Source organism: Natrix helvetica (assembly GCF_964273705.1).
Source record: "Natrix helvetica genome assembly, chromosome: 2".
In the NCBI taxonomy this organism is placed as follows: domain Eukaryota; kingdom Metazoa; phylum Chordata; class Lepidosauria; order Squamata; family Natricidae; genus Natrix; species Natrix helvetica.
The window spans coordinates 108,356,271-108,375,084 of NC_138552.1; the positions used below are offsets into that span (position 1 = coordinate 108,356,271).

An 18,814-nucleotide genomic window follows, 5' to 3' on the forward strand; every position below is an offset into this window, starting at 1 on the left:
ATGGTCAGAACTAGGAGGTATAATACTATGTATATTTTATAAATAGCTGATACAACCAGTATATCGTTGTTGCAAAGCTGAAACGGTGAAGAAAAATGTACAATATAAACATTTTTTAAAAATGCGAAGTAGTAAGTATACTACTGTCATAATTGAGAAAGCTGAACATACACATTTTAATTGGTGGATTATTCAACTACAGCTAATTGCAGGGAACCAATTTCACCTTTCACAAATGTAATTGGTGGAGTTGAAAATGAGTATTTGAAGTCTCTCTGCTGCTTCTGGAATCTCTCGGCAAGAGAGAATGAAAGTATTCAAAAATAAAAAGAGCAATTGCTTTTTTGTTCAGTGGTAAACTATTTCCCACTTTCTTCAATACTCAAACTTGGAATCTAGGCTAACATCTTGGCCAGGGGCCAAATTACTTATGTTGAAGACAATTCCTTAATTAACTGGCAGCCTTAACTTTACCAGAAAGAAAACTTCACATTGAGCTTTTATGAAGGGCTTCCTGCTGAGAGTTGCCTCAGCGGGTCCACAGGTATCCCCACCGTTTGTTACGCCCTGCGGCCAGCAAGAACCATTATGGTCCCCGGTCCTGCTGCAGCTTGAAGCTGGGCGCGACGGAAGTCGGTGACGAGGTGGCGGTGCAGCGCAGGTGGCGGCGCAAGAGCCCGGCTGAGTCCAGGTGCCTTTTGGCTTAAGAGCTCCAGCCTTGGGTGCCTGGCTGGGGGTTTCGGCTGAAGGAGCCTTTTGCCCGCAGCCGGGAAGGGTGCACGACAACAACTTTGCGGATTCCTCGCAAGATTGCTGCTGCTACTGCTGGTTGGGAGCGCGGAAGGTAGGGCAGGGCCTCCGCTTGGAGCTCCGCCTTCAGGACGCTGAGCTGCTCCGTTTGGGGCCGCCGAAGCCGGTGCGAAGCGAGGAGGAAAGACCACGGCTGCCCTCGCGGGGGTCTGCTTGCAAGAGAATCAGATCGGAGCCCCCGCAGCTTCGAATCGCGGGATCCTCACAATCCCGCTCGGAGCAGGGAATTTCTTGCAAGGGGAGCGAAGTCCCGAAAAGAAGCGCCAAGCAGGAGCGTTTGTGGAAAGAAACCTGGCTGGCAGAAAGGCGCTTTGACAGGGGAAAAAAAAAGCTGGTAGCCACAAGGCACCTCCCGTCCCAAGCCAAAAATCTGGACTGGCCGACAGACTCCGGATTTGGCGAGTGGGAAAGGCCGGGCCAGAAAAGGGGGACCCGGAATCCCTGCGTTGGGCTATGAGAACTCTCTCCCAGGATTGCTTTAGGAGCCCAGACAACAGGCTGGCTGGGCGGCCGGCTGGCAGGTTCCCGTCTCGCGGAGGCGCTGTGTGGAAAGGTTGCTGCTAGCGAGAGCCGAGTGAGTGGATCGTGGATCCCTTTCAGGGATCCCGCAAAAATATATGTGTCTGAGCGAGAAAGAGAAAGGGGAGCGGCGAGAAAAGAGCGATCGGAGGAGCACTTTTCCAGGATCTCATCTCCGCCGCAGATTTGAGAGACCCTTCTCCGCTTTTCTTTTTCCCGGAGAGATCCTCCCACTTCTGATAGAGCATCCTGACCGCACCAGCCAGGTGGGTACTTCGGAGCAGAGTTGAGGCGCAAACTGCTCAATTTCTCTGCCTTCCTTCCTGCTTGGAGAACCTGGAAGTGTGGCCCTTAGGAGGTTGAGTCCATTGTAGCTTGGGTTCTGCTTCCTCCCTTTTCCTTTCTACAGATCAGGCTTCTTTCTTGTGTCAGATGGCTTGGCTAAAGGGGGAGGGAAGTGGGGAGAAGAGGCATAATTGAAAAATCAGGTCATGATTTCAAACTGCTGCACAGCTGGCTCGTGGCTGTTCCATGTTCAGCAGAGAGGCAGCCCTTTTTGCTGTGTTTTATTGTTGTTGGATACACTTCTGTAGCTATAATCTTCTCTCTCTCTCATTCTCTCTTTTCACCCCACCAACCCCCCAAAATTCTGGAAGGTTTAAGAAGAGCATCTGTTGAGCTGTGCTTGACTTGTTTTCCCCCACTCCGCCTCCAGGATGAGATCTGTGTCTGTTGGGGGAAATTGCATTCTGTTAGATAAATGCATATTCCTTTGTGTGCCCGGCAAAAAGAGCCTGGGGAGAATTGGGGGTTCAATGGAGTTGAGGGTCTCTAAGAAGAGGTGGGGGTTGAGGGTCTCTAAGGAGAGCAGAATGCCCTTTGATGGGAGGGTTTGAGATACCAGCTGCCTCACCTTGCACCTTTATTGCCCCCCTAATATATTTTGAATTCCTGGAGAGAAGAGGGGTTTGCAAACATCTGTGGTCTCTTTTTCACAGCCTAGGTCAGCTTGCTTGCATCTCTCCCTCTTCTGTGAGAAAGAAATTCTTCTCAACCCCATTGCAATGTTGCAATGTTTCCCTTTGCCTGACAGAAAAAGCAAATGGATATTAGAGACAGTATTACTTACATCACCTGGAATTCCCCCTCCATTTGCCCTGGCCTGAAGGGGTGGGGGAGGGAGAACCCCCTTCTTATTAGAAACACGAGTCAAAACATGAAACTTGTCAAAAGCTTTCTTAAATCACAGCTAATCCGCTCCCCCTGCTAGGCTGGTCCAGACTGGCTCCCCGCTCTCTATTATGTGGGATACACAATGAATGATTTTTCCTGTCTTTGCACAGATTATGCATTGCATTTACAAAGGCAGTGGGAATCACACAGACATGATTTGTTAATCCAGTGGGAAGCTAGTATGATCTGCTACCATGCTTTTAGATTGCCAGATAGGGCTGTGGTGGCCATTGGCCTTTTTACACAATGTTTGTGTGAGGTGCTTTTCTGTGTTTCCTCTGGTTTCAATGTCCAGTTTTCCATGCCTTGTGACAGGGAGGAATTGTTTCTGACTGAGCAAGGCTTACTATGTTGTAGCTGCAAATGCTGAAGCTTGCAGGATCCAGCCCTCGCACCAATAGCCTAAGATGAACATTCTGTGGTAACCTAAGAGTAGGGTGTACATTTCTGGAACAAATGACTTTTTTTCAGAGACCGACTAGAAGGGGATTTGAAAGAAGAACCATTGGTAGTTTTGTATCTATTAATCCCCATTCAGCGCTGTTAAGCAGATTTCTATACTTTAAACAAAATCTGCAAAACCAGTTTGAACCAGAGGTAATAGTGGAACAAATATATGTTCTGTGTAGCTTGAAAAGGGCTGCCTCTCTCACATGCCTTTTCAGCACTCTCGATTTACATAATTTATACAGTCTAGGAGCAGTTTAACCCTGAATCTGTTTATACGATTGCAGCCTTATGTGCGGTAGTGAAGAACATACAGTGACGTGCTGGGTTCCATTTGGCACCTCTTCCTTGGGGAAGTTGCCACCTGCCATTCAGCTTTTGGACTTTTTGCTCTAACAGTTCCATGTGCAAGACGCTCCTGTATTTCGGTATGAATGGATAGAATTGTAAAATGTTCCAGAACTGGACTGTGCAGACAGATGAATCCAGCTGAGCTGCCCACAACTGCTAATTTAAAACCATCCCTGAGGTGAAGTTATTTCTGCCTCTTATGAAGTTCCTTTACCAAAGCACACACAAGTGACAACTTGTATTGGGCAACACAGATGTCCAGTTGTACTTAGACACATTTCACTGCCCCGCTCCAATCAATTTGGTTTACCCGAGCAAGTTGCTTGCATTCTTCTGTTGGTGGGCAACTGAGAAATATTTTAGAGGTTGAAACAAGTGTTAGTATAGACTTTCTTTGCCTATGGAGGTTCTCAATCATCCAAGTCATGGTGGTCCCAAAAGTGCTTTTTCAAAAGGCAACTGGACTTTGTTTTTCCTTGAAGACGTTTCACTTCTCACCCAAGAAGCTTCTCCAGTTCTCACCCAAGAAGCTTGTTTCAGTTTTGAGAACCGAAGAAGCTTCTTGAAAGAGAAGCAAAATGTCTTCAAGGAAAAACAAAGGGGCCTTTTGAAAAAGCACCTTTTGGATATAGGCTTTCTTAAACTCTTTTATCCCTTTCCAATTCTTTGCCAAAATATTGCTGTGACCATAACCTTTTTTCCTTATCTTAGATTGGATAATCTCACTTTTGCTATGCACATATAACATCCTGTTCATCCTAATGGTGCTTGTGCAAGTGGTGCACGTGCGTGCAAACTCCCTCTCTTTATCACACTTTGCTGCTCCTACTAGCAGCAAAGTCTGTTCCCTGCATTGGCTGGTAGAGCTTCCTCAGTTGACCCCAGACCTCCAACAGAAACAGAATTTTTTACTGCCAAGATGGACCAAGATTGTTGCTCCCCGTGTCTTGCATGCTGAACTTATTATTATTGATTATTATTGAACTTACATTGCATTGTTTTCCCTAAAGCGATAGTCTTCTCTGAGTTGACCTTCATTTCTGGTCACTTATGTACTTGGGCCCATGATATTTTCTTGTCATGATACGGATTTACCCAAGTATTTCTCCATCTTAAGATATATGGACTTCAACTCCCAGAATTCCCCAGTCCACATATCTTGAGATTATTGAGTTTGAGAAACCCTAGGCTAGCCTACCTGAACTTCCTAGAGGACTTCCCATTCAAATACTAAGTTGCTTAGATAGTATATCTTGTGACTGTAATAGACATATTGCCAGACTAAAACAGGAATCTTGCTGGATCAGAAAAAAGTCTTAATTCTGTCTGCTTTCATCATTGTTTTCCAAAATGGTAGTTTGATGCTTCAGGGAAGTTCAAAATTTTTTGCATTTTGTGTGTATTGATATTTATTCCGTGGACACTTGAGCCAAAGACCAGAAATATATTTTATAGCATATCCTGTTTCCCCTGATTTGCTTCAGTTTTGGCCATGGTGCTCTATTGGAGAGTGAAGTCCCAATGCAAGTAATCTTGAGGGGGTTTTAGGGTTTTTTTTATTAATTGAACTGTGGATTATCTATCAGTTTTGAAAGACCAACCTTCTGAAAAGGGTAAACATATTAAACAAAACTATCCTGTGAAATATAGCTGGTCTACTGATTGTTATTCGACATTCCTAATTATTAGTACCACTCCAATGATCCGAATTTAGTGGGTGGTTATAGTTTCAATCTTACCTCCAGTTTTGTTCTCCAGTATTTTTACAGGACCTTCTAGAATCAAAGCATATTCCAGACTCAATATCAAAATTATTGAACCAGATTGAATCCAAGTTTCTTTTCAGAGATGTTTGGTGGGCTATCTGATTACCATGTTATGGTCTCACCACAAATGTTTCTCCATATATCAACTCTGGTTATGTGTGATGGCCTTAATGTGCCAGAGCTGCTCACAATCTCGGTTCCTTGGACACATTCTATCAAGAACATCTGTTTACAGAAGGGTCTAACACTGGCATGAAGTTTATTTGATAGGGATGGATCCGTTGATGATGGTCAAGGATGCATGCCAGTGTAGACAATCTGCTACCTCCATTTTTTCTTGCATAACCTGGATCCTCTTTGACTTCATTACCAGCATGGTATCCTACAAAACACGATTGCTATAGTAGAAGGCTAAAATAGGCTTTGTATCGTTTACAATAAAGCAAAAACCCCACCTCCATCTAGAAAGTCAGAAGCATACATGTGTATGATGAGACCCCACCACTTTCTCTTGCATAATTGAAAACTAATGTCCTCCCCTAGTACTAAACTGGTTTGCCATATTATATGCAGTCTGAGCTACAAATGAAATCCTATGTGGATGGAATCCCAATTCTGTCAAGAATGCTGAGTTTTGAAGCCTTATAAATTATGCAAACTCACATAGTTTGTCTTTTCATAATCCATAATGCTAATTTTACTAGACTGCTTCTGCTGATTTTGGAATGGGAAGGAAAGTTTCGACGTTGGTCATGGAAAATCTCTTTTTTTTTAATTTTAAAAATCTTTACATCTTCAAGAACCTCTCCTTCTCAGAGAAAGCTAAACACTCTGCAATAAAAATGCATTTTACACTGCCAAATTGCTGTATTTTTGTGGGTCTACGTATAATAGTCACATACACACACACTGTCTGATTCAGCAATGATTTATAATATGATTTGATTATATATTGATTTCTGGATGCTATTTACCAATAAATTATCAAAGGGAGAAATTACATGGTTTTACTCTGAGGTATTTGTTATACAATCCATATTGTCTATTAGTAATAATTATGTAGGATTATTTAAACTTGTTTTGTCACTTGCAAAAGTTAAGCTACCAAATCTATCTAATTTAGTTATTCCTCAGTAGCGTCTAATATATTTCCAGGCCCATTTTTTTTAAAAAAAATAACCTGGTTTTGATCTTCACAGCTTGGAGCTGTGGGACTTGTGGAATTATTTTTCTCCACATATATGTAATCAATTTTTTTAATGCCTTATATATTACCGTGCTACTTTATGAATTTATACTTTGTTGGAAGCTGCCATGTGAAAACATTCTGTAAGCGGATAGGTAACCTGTAAACACTTAAGAATATTAATGGATTTCTTTTCCCTAGGGAGACAAGCTTGCATATAAGTACCTGTCATTTATAAATCAACAATTTTGCTTTGTTTCACCAGATCTATCTGCACATACTTATAACAGATGCAAAGCAGAAGAATTTCTGTATGTGGTTTCCTGGAGGGGATATCTGTCTATTATAGGAAAGACAGCAGATTAAAATGTATAAATTTCAAATATTATTTCTTCTCTTTCTTTTGTAAAAAAAACTAAGGCAAACACACACACACACACGTTGTATTTGTGCTGATAAATAAATAAAGGGAGACTAGTATAGATCTATTTCAAGCTATTTAGCTCTCATCAGCTAGCCATACCCTTAATGGGATTCGAACCAGGGCTGTATTACATATTAGGCAGTTGTATTAGCCACTAAGCCACAGGCTCTCCTCCTTATCAGCTGGGCCAGGGAAATAGGTATGTATTTATGTTACAACCCCTGGTATGCCCAAATATGGGAGGGAGCTCACTATTCCCTCTTTCTGTCGTTCGGCTCATTACAGAAGACCATCCAGGCAGAAAACTATATTTTTATTTTTAATGTTGCCTTTTTATATTTGTGTTGTATTTGTGCTGATAAATAAATAAAGGGAGACTAGTATAGATCTATTTCAAGCTATTTAGCTATCATCAGCTAGCCATATCCTTACTGGGATTCGAACCAGGGCTGTATTACATATTAGGCAGTTGTATTAGCCACCCAAACAATCACATTGGCTGATTTGGAAATAATTTATTTGCAAATTATGGTGGAAAATAAGTATTTGGTCACCTACAAACAAGCAAGATTTCTGGCTCTCACAGACCTGTACCTTCTTCTTTAAGAGGCTCCTCTGTCCTGCACTCATTACCTGTATCAATGGCACCTGTTTGAACTTGTTATCAGTATAAAAGACACATGTCCACAACCTCAAACAGTCACAGTCCAAACTCCACTATGATGAAGACCAAAGAGCTGTCCAAGGACACCAGAAACAAAATTGTAGACCTGCACCAGGCTGGGAAGACTGAATCTGCAATAGGCAAGCAGCTTGGTGTAAACAAATCAACTGTGGGAGCAATAATTAGAAAATGGAAGACATACAAAACCACTGATAATCTCCCTTGATCTGGGGCTCCACGCAAGATCTCACCCTGTGGGGTCAAAATGATCACAAGAACGGTGAGCAAAAATCCCAGGACCACATGGGGGGACCTAGTGAATGACCTGCAGAGAGCTGGGACCAATGTAACAAAGGCTACCATCAGTAACACACTATGTCGCCTGGGACTCAGATCCTGCAGTGCCAGACGTGTCCCCCTGCTTAAGCCAGTACATGTCTGGGCCAGTCTGAAGTTTGCTAGAGAGCGTTTGGATGATCCAGAAGAGGATTGGGAGAATGTCATATGATCAGATGAAACCAAAATAGAACTGTTTGGTAGAAACACAACTCGCCGTGTTTGGAGGAGAGAGAATGCTGAGTTGCATCCAAAGAACACCATACCTATTGTGAAGCATGGGGGTGGCAACATCATGGTTTGGGGCTGTTTCTCTGCAAAGGGACCAGGACGACTGATCTGTGTACAGGACAGAATAAATGGGGCCATGTATTGTGAGATTTTGAGTGCAAACCTCCTTCCATCAGCAAGGGCATTGAAGATGAAACATGGCTGGGTCTTTCAACATAACAATGATCCCAAACATACCACCCGGGCAATGAAGGAGTGGCTTCATAAGAAGCATTTCAAGGTCCTGGAGTAGCCTAGCCAGGCTCCAGATCTCAACCCCATAGAAAATCTTTGGAGGGAGTTAAAAGTCCGCGTTGCCCAGCGACAGCCCCAAAACATCACTGCTCTAGAGGAGATCTGCATGGAGGAATGGGCCAACATACCAGCAACAGTGTGTGCCAACCTTGTGAAGACTCACACGAAACGTTTGACCTCTGTCATTGCCAACAAAGGATATATAACAAAGTATTGCGAGGAACCTTTGATATTGACCAAATACTTATTTTCCACCATAATTTGCAAATAAATTCTTTCCAAATCAGCCAATGTGATTGTCTGGATTTGTTTTCTCATTTTGTCTCTCATAGTTGAGGTCTACCTATGATGCCAATTACAGGCCTCTCTCATCTTTTTAAGTGGGAGAACTTGCACAATTGGTGGCTGACTAAATACTTTTTTGCCCCACTGTATGTATGTATGTATATATATATATATATATTGACAATCTCAACTTTACACGGGAAAAGACCCGAATACAACAAAACCAGCATACCTACACCCGTGAAAATCTACGAATATATATATATATATATATATATATATATATACATATACATATACATATACATATACATATACATATACATATACATATACATATACATATACATATACATATACATATATATATATATATATATATATATATATATGCTGGTTTTGTTGTACTCTGGTCTTTTCCCGTGTAAGGTTGAGATTGTCTTTGCTCGTTTATATGCTCGTGTATATGCTCATTTTCAGGATGCTTTCAGTGGCTGAGGTTTTAGAATGGAATTTTAGTTGGAAGCATGTGGGTCATGCTTTTGTCTCGGCAGTTGCGTAGGAATGTGAGGTCACATAAGATGGTGGCTCTTCGGACTTCAAGTTTCTCGTAGGTCCTGGTGAGCAGGAAGGTTTCCTCTCCATAGAGGTAAGATATTTGTTTTCGTAGATTTTCACGGGTGTAGGTATGCTGGTCTTGTTGTATTCGGGTCTTTTCCCATGTAAGATTGAGATTATCTTGGCAACATTTTGGCGAGGTCTCACTTGCCATCTTCAGGCTGGTCTTTTCGGCTTCGTGCTTGTGCGAGTAGGATCCTGAAAAGAACTGAATTAGCCCTAATCAGAAACGAACTCCACAGGAAAAGATTCCTACTAGACCAAACCAGCTGGGACCTACTCACTCTTCACCTCAAACTCAGCAACAAAATCCTCCCAGCACTCTGGGACAAATCCAAACAACTAGTCCTCTGGAGAGCCGAAAAATAAACCTCCTACAAGACAGATACACACCAACAAACTCCACAGACTAGAAAAACAACAGAAGCCCAACCCCCCTCCACAGCAACTCATGAAACAAACAATACACAACATATCAGACAGGACCCTCACCACAGCAGAAACCAATGTCCTTTCCAGAGGATTCAACTTTGCAGTCACCCCTAAACGCATCCCCACTAAAAGCATCATATGCGGAATTGAAGCTACCCTTACCAAAATCAACCCAGATGAAGCCAATAAAATCAGACTTGAAGTCACCAATGTCCTCTGCTCCAGCAATCCACCTAGAAGCAACTTACAGAAAGAACAAAAAGCACTTACCAACTTGAGGAAAGACAGCAACATAATCATTCTCCCAGCAGACAAAGGCAATGCCATAATGGTGATAAACACGTCTGACTACCAACCCAAACTATCCAACCTACTCCAAGACCCCGCTTACAGATCCTACCTGGAAAAACCCACCAAATCCAAAATAAAAGCCTCTCCCTTCAGTGAAGAGATCCAGCAAAGAATCATCCCCAGAGAGAAATCATCCAGATGCCCCAAGCTCTATGGCCTCCCCAAGATACACAAAGAAGGAACACCACTCAGACCCATAGTCAGCTCCATAGGCTCACCTCTACAGAATCTTGCCAAATTCCTTGCCAAACAACTTCAACCCTACACAGAATCCATCACCTCACACGTACAAAACTCACTCCACTTCATAGAAACAATAAAGAAACAAAATCTACAACCCAGCGACCTACTCGTGAGCTTCAATGTCATATCCCTCTTCACCCAAGTGCCTATAAAAGAAGCCTTGACAGCTATCCAGAACAAACACAACCCCCCTAAACACATCCTGGACCTGAGCAATAACTGCCTAACCAACAATTACTTCCTCCATAATGGACAAAGATACAAACAGATAGAAAGAGCACCCATGGGATCACCCCTCTCACCCATCATCGCAAACTTATACATGGAACATTTTGAAACTAACGCCAGTTTTAGCTTAAAGCTACAGGACATGAAATTAATTTTGAAGGAACCAAATTAATCTCTAAACTGAACACTTCAACAAGAGAACAATTATGGAAGCTATCGAAATAGAGAAACACCCACACAACATGAATAAACGTGGTGATACCTCCCGCCTACCGGACATCTGGAAACCAGTACTAGTCAACAAATGAGCCCCACCCACCACCCAGGCCATTACAACACAAAACAACAACGGACACACAGCCAGCACCAATCAGCACCAATCTACCAATCATGATACAACCATACAACCAATCAATCCACTGAACTGAAACAAAGCCAGAACTCCACCCACACACCCACAGACCAAGATTTATAGAAAGATGGCAGGTCCGACCATACTTTAAGCCGAAAACACCAGCCTGAAGATGGCGAGTGAGACCTCACTGTAACATTGCCAAGACAATCTCAATCTTTGTTTTCGTAGATTTTCACGGGTGTAGGTATGCTGGTCTTGTTGTATTCGGGTCTTTTCCCATGTAAGATTGAGATTGTCTAGGCAATGTTTCAGTGAGGTCTCACTCACCATCTTCAGGCTGGATTTGGGGCTTTTAAGTCCAAAACCCAGCCTGAAGATGGCGAGTGAGACCTCACTGAAATGTTGCCAAGAGAATCTCAATCTTACATGGGAAAGGACCCGAATATAACAAGACCAACATATATATCAGCACATCTTCCTTTTTTAAACTCATGTGCTTAATGAATGGGAAAGCAGGATTGGGCTCTAAGCTCCACTGGTAAGTTTATACATCTCTCCAGCACTGCCTGTTAATGTCCATTTGGTTGTATATGCATGCTCAGGAAAGGAAAAACTCATGTGCCTGAGCTTCACAGGTGGTATTCAGCTGGTTTGGACCAGTTAACCCAAACTGATAGTGGAAATCACAGGTGGACCCGCCAACCTGCCCAGGCTCTATGCTGTCCTATTTTGACATGTTTTTAAGCCAAAGTGCATGCACGGATAGCTGAGCACATGCATGGGCGGGGCGTGTGTGAGCGAAGTGCGCATGCATGCTCACATTTGCAAACTGGTAGGGAAAGTAAGTGAATGCTGAGTTTCTATGGGAACTCTGTTCCTCTAGATATCTAAGTGTGTAAATCCCTCTCAGAAGTACATGCTGCCCAGTATATAATGGACAGGGAAGAGACAAAAAGCCTTATGCTTGCTTGTAATCTTTGGTTTGGATGATTGGCTGACCGAGACTGTAGCACTGTTTCTAAACGGATGCAATTTAGATACCTTCATGCTGAATCCAAACAAGAGATATGATTAATTATCAAGACCCAAATTAAAAAAAATGATATGTGGGCAGCTTCTAAAATAAGATGGCAAAAGGTGGGCAATTCATGGCTTAGAAGAGAGATGAATTGATGCAGCTCCTGGAGCTGCTCATCATTTATTGTTGAAGTTTGATAGCATACTACCCCACTGAATTTCCAAAGGCAAAGGGAAATAGCAATAATGTGCTTGTTAGATGTATATGTTGCTTTCCTTTCAGGAAGTCAAGGTAGAATATAGCAGTTCCTTCTCCCATTTCCCCCCCTCAGCAACCATCCTATGAGGTAAGTTGAGGCAGGGATCCAGTTGGTGTAGTGATTAAGGTGCTGGCTTAGAAACCAGGAGACTGTGAGTTCCAGTCCCGCTTTAGAAGCAAAGCCAGTGTTAGATGACCTTGGGCCAGTCACTCTTTCTTAGCCCTAGAAAGAAGGCAATGGCAAATGATTTCTGAGAAAACTGCAAGTACTTTTATCTCGGCAGTTGCCAGGAATCAAAAACTGACTCTAAGAACACAACAAAAAGTGAGGTAGGCTGACCTGAGAGAGAGAGTGCCTGGCCCCATATCCCCCAGAGAGCATATGAGGGGGAATTTGAACGTGAGTGTCTCCAGTACTAGTGCAATTACTTAATGATTGTATCACAATCTAATAATCTATGAAATGATCCAGGGTGATATGATTATATACAATTAAAACTCAGAGGTATTTTGGAATCGAACTGTTTCTTTTTTTAACTATTTTTCTGTCTTTTTCAAAAGTCTCTTAATGACAAAAAAAAACCTCCTAAATGTGGGTTTTCTTTTTGTTAAAATATAAGCTGGTCAAAGACCAAAGCAAAGATGATGATGATGTTGTTTAAATATATGCAGTTCTTTTGGAAGCAGTTTAAGAAAAGAAATATATGGCAAAAATAGTTATGCATCTGTGTTGTACTGTCTGGTAAAGCTTATACATGTTCTTTCTGCACGTTGTGGAAGCATCTGGCTGGCACTTCTGGAAGCAAAATATTTATTTTACGTTTTCATTCATTTGTTTGATTAACTACAGCTTTGGATGTTCTTTTTTTGAAAAAAACTCTGGCCCTGCTCACTTTCATCTTTGCTTCACTGAGCTATTCTTACTGCTCTTGTTTGCACTTTGCACAAGATTGAATATAGCTATTGGATCAAAAAATAGTTGTTCTCTCTAATTGAGAAGGAATCCTTTTTTTGCTTTGAGCTTGCCTCTTGTGGGTGGTATTTTTTTGCCTGCCAAAGAGATAGAATTGAGAAGAACCTTGCAATAACTGTTCAGAAATTTATTGTTAGAAATACTTGAGAAACTTCTACAGATCTGCAGTTTGAAGTCAACAATCTCTCCACCAACTCCCCTTCCCCCCCAATAATAACAGGTGGTAGGATTTTTTTCATTTTGGGGGGAAAAAACCAACAGCAATTAATTATGATTTGTTTTTTTAAAAAACTGTACTATTTTGGAATATTGATCTTTTGCAAATGAACCCTTAAATTGCAAATGGCTTTTTAAAAATGCTGTCACAGATGAGAGTGTCTCACAGTTCCTGGCTGTTGCGCTGGGATAAATTTCCTGAGCTGGGAGAGAATTGTACAGTTGTTGCAGAGACACTTTTCTTGCCCACAGGTTGAAAAGGAAGGCAGCCTAGCAAAAGCTTTACCAGTTGATTCATCTGATTGTATAAAGTGGCCCTTCCGCAGCTGGGCTCTTCTCTTGTATTAAGCCTTGAAGGAGGTCTTGCTAATTGATGAGGTGTAAATGGCTTTGTCAGAGAGCTGCTTGTAATTCCAAAGGGACACCTGCTTATCCGTTTACACATGTCCCTGCAAAGATTTTCCCCCCTTTCCTGTACACAAAATGCTGCTCTGTACTGTTCCCTTTCCATCACCTCTTTGTCTGAGAAACTCGGCTGCCTGTAGCTTGTTAACCTCCTCTGGCTTTTCACATTCTCTCCCTTCTTCCCTCCTTCTCTGTGTGTTCCCCATCTGGGAAGGTCACACAGAATTGATGCAGGGCAAGATTGCTCCAACACGTTTTTTTAAACAGCACCTGCTCATTACACCTCCCTTGCCATCCTTCTTGCTTTCTCTTCTGAGCCTCAGTCATTCTGAACATGCACTGCCATTTGTGCACTCATCTTCACCTCTCTCCTACATCTTCGAGCAGAAATCCATCATGTGGCAATTATTAATGCACAGATCTAGCTTCCTAGTTAACTCTGAGACCTCAAGGCTGTATCAGTATAAAGTAGTCAGTATCTAAATATGTGGGTCATTTTATCAATCCTTGTGTCTCTGAGAGCTTGACTGTGTAGGTTTAGCCAGCTACATCTTTCCTGAATTGATGGTTGGGGAGAAATTTTCATCAGTTTATCAGAAAATTAAGAGCACTCTTGTTTATTTGGGATCCTGTAGCCGTTAAAATTTAACAGCTAAATTACAGTAACTCACATCTCCTTCAGTGTTGTTTCCTTTTACTCCGCGATAGCTAATTATAATTTCCAAGGAGTTCTAATTTGTCCTTAATTCAGTCTCTGTGTAAGAGAAACTGAATTATAGGTGGAGAGATCATAAGAGAGATCATAGGTGGAACCAAATGACTTTTTTGTTTTATGAAATGCTTTTTAAATTATAACTATGCAAGGAAAAAAGTAGTTAAAACCAAATGGACTTCTGCGACAGGTGTAGAAACCATATGGTATGTCATATACCCAGAACAACAACAATATGGACATCTTAATGTTGACCATTGGAGAATTGTCAAGTACAGCCACCAACTGTTATGCCATTAATATGAGGGTGGAGTTCCTGCAGGGAGATTTTTAAGAAGTCAAGGTAACAGCTACCTTGATAAAAGCTCAACCAATTTTTGATCCCTTCTCTGAAGTATGAGGGAAAAATTGACATTAAATTGCACTTAATGTATTTATCTGTATTTATAGATCATGTGCGGTTCTGAAATCTTGTGAATGGATTAAAAAAAAAAGGACAAACAATATTCGGGACCACAAATTGCTGAAGCAGCTCTAAAATGAGGCCTGAATTAAAAGTAAAAGGGTCAGGGTCTGCTAAAAGATGCCAGTATTTTATATAGTCTTGTTATAAAAACTGAAACTTGTATTTATTTAGATGTTTATATCTTTTGAGCTTGTATATTTGTAATTTGATCATGTATGCTTAGAGGTGGGAACGTATGGAAATTTACATTAGATCTCCAAAAATGGTGCTTGCTCCCCACTTAAATGCTTATTTCCAATTTCCTCCTTTATAACTAAATATGCTGCCTTATGCTCAGTTGTTTCATCTGGCTCAAAACCTGACTTCTACACATAAAAATATAATTGCAGCATGTTGCTTTGAGAAATAAGTGAAAACTTAGAAGAAACAAAAAATTCATTTTGTTTACTCCCAAAGACTAGATGTAGTCTATGGCAAACACCCAATATAGACTTCGTATTTGGTTTACTTTCTCTGTCTTGGGATTCTTAAAAATGTGGCCTTCTCATGGCATAAAAGACTAATTTGGAGAAATTTTTTTTTTACCTCTCCTTTTCCTTCTTCTCCAGTAATATATTGTCAGAGAAGAACTCCAGTGGATACAGAAGTGTACAAGTTTGTATGTGCTTTTTCATTTTGTCCCACTGAAGGATAATATTACTCTAAAGCAGGGGTGTCCAAACTTGGGAACTTTAAGACTTGTGGACTTCAACTCCCAGCCTGGGGAATTCTGGGAGTTGAAGTCCACAAGTCTTAAAGTTCCCAAGTTTGGACACCCCTGCTCTAAAGTATTAAAAAAAAGAATTTTTTTCTTAGCTTTTGTTAGGAAATGTCAATAATTTATTAAACAAAGTGCTTAACAATCTCTTTGGTGCCCTTGGTGGGAAGGACCTGTGTGAATGATCTCTGCTCAGGAGGCTGACTGATTCAGATACTCAATATGTTGTTAGGTAGATGCTCATGGTAAGGCAGAAAAATCAATGGTAACGGGCTTGAACGCCTGAACACGCTGCTAATCCATATTTTACAACAGCAGCATGTTTAAAAAGCTGTTGAGAATCTCTTGCAATTTGCTGGTAATCGGTACATTTAAGAAATGGCTATTGGACGCCTGTTGGTGTTTCCAGAATCTGTCTCTCCATTAAAAAAAAAAAAAGATTAGCACAACGGGGTAAGGTTGCTGTATGGGACTTTTCCCCCCCACTTCTTTTGTCAGTGTGGCTCCATCTGTGCCTTGCGTGTTTTACTCGGAACTATGCTGACAGAAAAGCTATATTCTTTAGAGAGATAAAAGAAGGATGTTAGAAATGGAACGGCTTACACAGTAAAGGTAGTTCAATCAATGTTATGTTCTTCCCCTTTAATTTTTTACTCTTTTCTTATTCCTAAATTTGTTTTTAATGACCCAGATATGTTAGATAACTATAATGCTAGTGATACAGCCTGGGGATAATAAGATCTATGATCCAACTGATGATTATCTTACACATTTTATGAATTAGGCTGACAAAATATATTGGACATTCTGTCCCGTCTAAGGCTCTTTGGGTTTTTCTGCCAGTTTTATACAATACAATAATACAATACAATAGTAGGGTTGGAAGGGACCTTGGAGGTCTTCTAGTCCAACCCCCTGCCTAGGCAGGAAACCCTATACCGTTCCAGACAAATGGCTATCCAACATCTTCTTAAAGACTTCCAGTGTTGGGGCATTCACAACTTCTGGAGGCAAGCTGTTCCACTGATTAATTGTTCTCACTGTCAGGAAGTTTCTCCTCAGTTCTAAGTTGCTTCTCTCCTTGATTAGTTTCCACCCATTGCTTCTTGTTCTACCCTCAGGTGCTTTGGAGAATAGTTTGACTCCCTCTTCTTTGTGGCAACCTCTGAGATATTGGAATAATGCTATCATGTCTCCCCTAGTCCTTCTTTCTCTTAAGCTAAACATACCCAGTTCCTGCAACCGTTCTTCATATGTTTTAGTCTCCAGTCCCCTAATCATCTTTGTTGCTCTTCTCTGCACTCTTTCTAGAGTCTCCACATCTTTTTTACATCGTGGCGACCAGAACTGAATGCAGTATTCCAAGTGTGGCCTTACCAAGGCATTATAAAGTGGTATTAACACTTCACGTGATCTTGATTCTATCCCTCTGTTGATGCAGCCTAGTTTTCTTCATCCTCTTGTTGTATCTGCCAAGCCATATTGTTGTTACTTCTGAACCACAATTTGCTCCAATTCCAGGTTGGAAACTCTGTTGGAAAAAATGTCTTCGGTTTCAAAGTTAAAGATAATTTATTGTTATAGTTGGTCAGATTTTAGTAACACAAGAAGTTTAGTAACCTCTTATAGGGAAGAAAGGAATGTGATGCTGCTTTTGCATCCCAATTGAAATCTTAGTATACATCCTATGATCTCTGATTTGAAGCATGTCTTATAAAAAGTAGGCGTTTGTTGGACCTGATTGGTTTGCTGGGAAAAAATGGGCAAGATCCATTTTCACATTTTATTTTAGCAATGAATTTTACATCAGCTTAACAAATTCTCTTTGTTCTGATACGCATTGTTCCTCAACAATGGTTTTGAAGTCATGTGGACTTTAGGCAAGGTAACTTGGCACTCAATTCATGAAAAAAAAATTGTCATTTTTTTTTTTTACCAATTGAGCGAAGGGGGCAGGGTTTGATATTGTTATGTTTCTATATCTGATTGCCAAGAACAACTGAATGGCCAGTAGTCAATTGTTTTTTCCCCAAACCCAATAGTTTGAAGTAACAACAGCTGGCTCCTTTTATATTCTTTTTGCCAGGCACAGCTCACTTATAAAATATCTTTCATTCAAAAAAACCAAGCAAGCAACATAAATATTTATCAGTCATACATTGTTTTTGACAGTGTGTTGGTTGCCCCTTGCATCTTCCATTGTCCTCTTTACTGTTTACATATGTATTTGTTTTTATGCCTTGCTAGCTGGCCAGGATTATTCAATTAAGATAGGAGACTATATTCATTTACTAAATAATTTTTTTAAAAAAATTGCATTGGTTATGACAAACTAATGGAAAGCTATGTTCACATGTGTTATGTTTGCTGAGACCATTTTCTGAACTGCCCTGGAAATTACTGTTGTTAGTAGAGGTGTGTGTGTGTGTGTGTGTGTGTGTGTATGTGTGTGTGTGTGTACTTTAAAAAAATACAGCCTTAGCAGAAAAAAGAAAACAATTGGGGAGAAAAAAAGGGAACTTATAGAGAATGAAGGACATTTTGTATGCTTTTCCTAGAAAGGTAAGAATGTGGGGAGAAGAGGCAAGGCTCAGAAGGTGTTTGGAACTGGTTTTATGGTCGAAGAAGGAGAATAGAATAAGCACTGAATTGAAATCCAGGAATTCCTAGGGAAAGTGAGTAGAAAAGCTTGATTTAGGCGTAAAAGGAAAAAAAAGAATAAGAAAACTCTGGGGCCAGTTTGGGAGATGCTAGGGGCCAATTGAAAAGCAAGTCAGGAAGAAAACCTCTGAGTGATCCTAGGGAATATTAGTGGCTACATTATTTATAGCAAATGGACAGCCGAAAAGGAGGTTAAAAATCCTTCTTGACTACTAGTCTCTGGTATCTGTGTTAAATTGTGCATGTCTCTCATTCCCTAGAAATGTTGTTGATGAATTAGGAGTTTAGAGAAGAGCAGCAGAAGCTATTAATGGGCCGCAGAGGATTGATGAGGTACATTACTAAAGGGATGGCAGATACAGGCTAAATGATGACTAAAAAGATTGCTTACAAGTGTCTGGAGAGTGTAAAATGATAGACAAGGTATGCTTCCCCTCTCCAATGGATTTAAGCTCTTGATAGCCAAAGTGTACCAATTTTTTCTAATGAATTAAGATAGAACAAAATACTTTTTTATCTGAAAAAGTACTGTTATTGAGCAAACATTCCCTACTCCTGTCATGTACATGTTTGAC

General features: G+C 40.9%; 1 protein-coding gene across 1 annotated transcript in view; it reads left to right on the top strand.

Annotated features, from left to right (window-relative positions):
- Positions 1-706: 706 nt before the first annotated feature.
- Positions 707-18,814, top strand: part of LOC309385770 (ephrin type-B receptor 5) — a 202,121-nt gene continuing 184,013 nt past the window's right edge. Inside the window, exon 1 of the mRNA XM_081940474.1 lies at positions 707-1,595. The gene's annotated coding sequence lies outside the window, so the exon portion shown is untranslated. The remainder of the gene's footprint in view (positions 1,596-18,814) is intronic.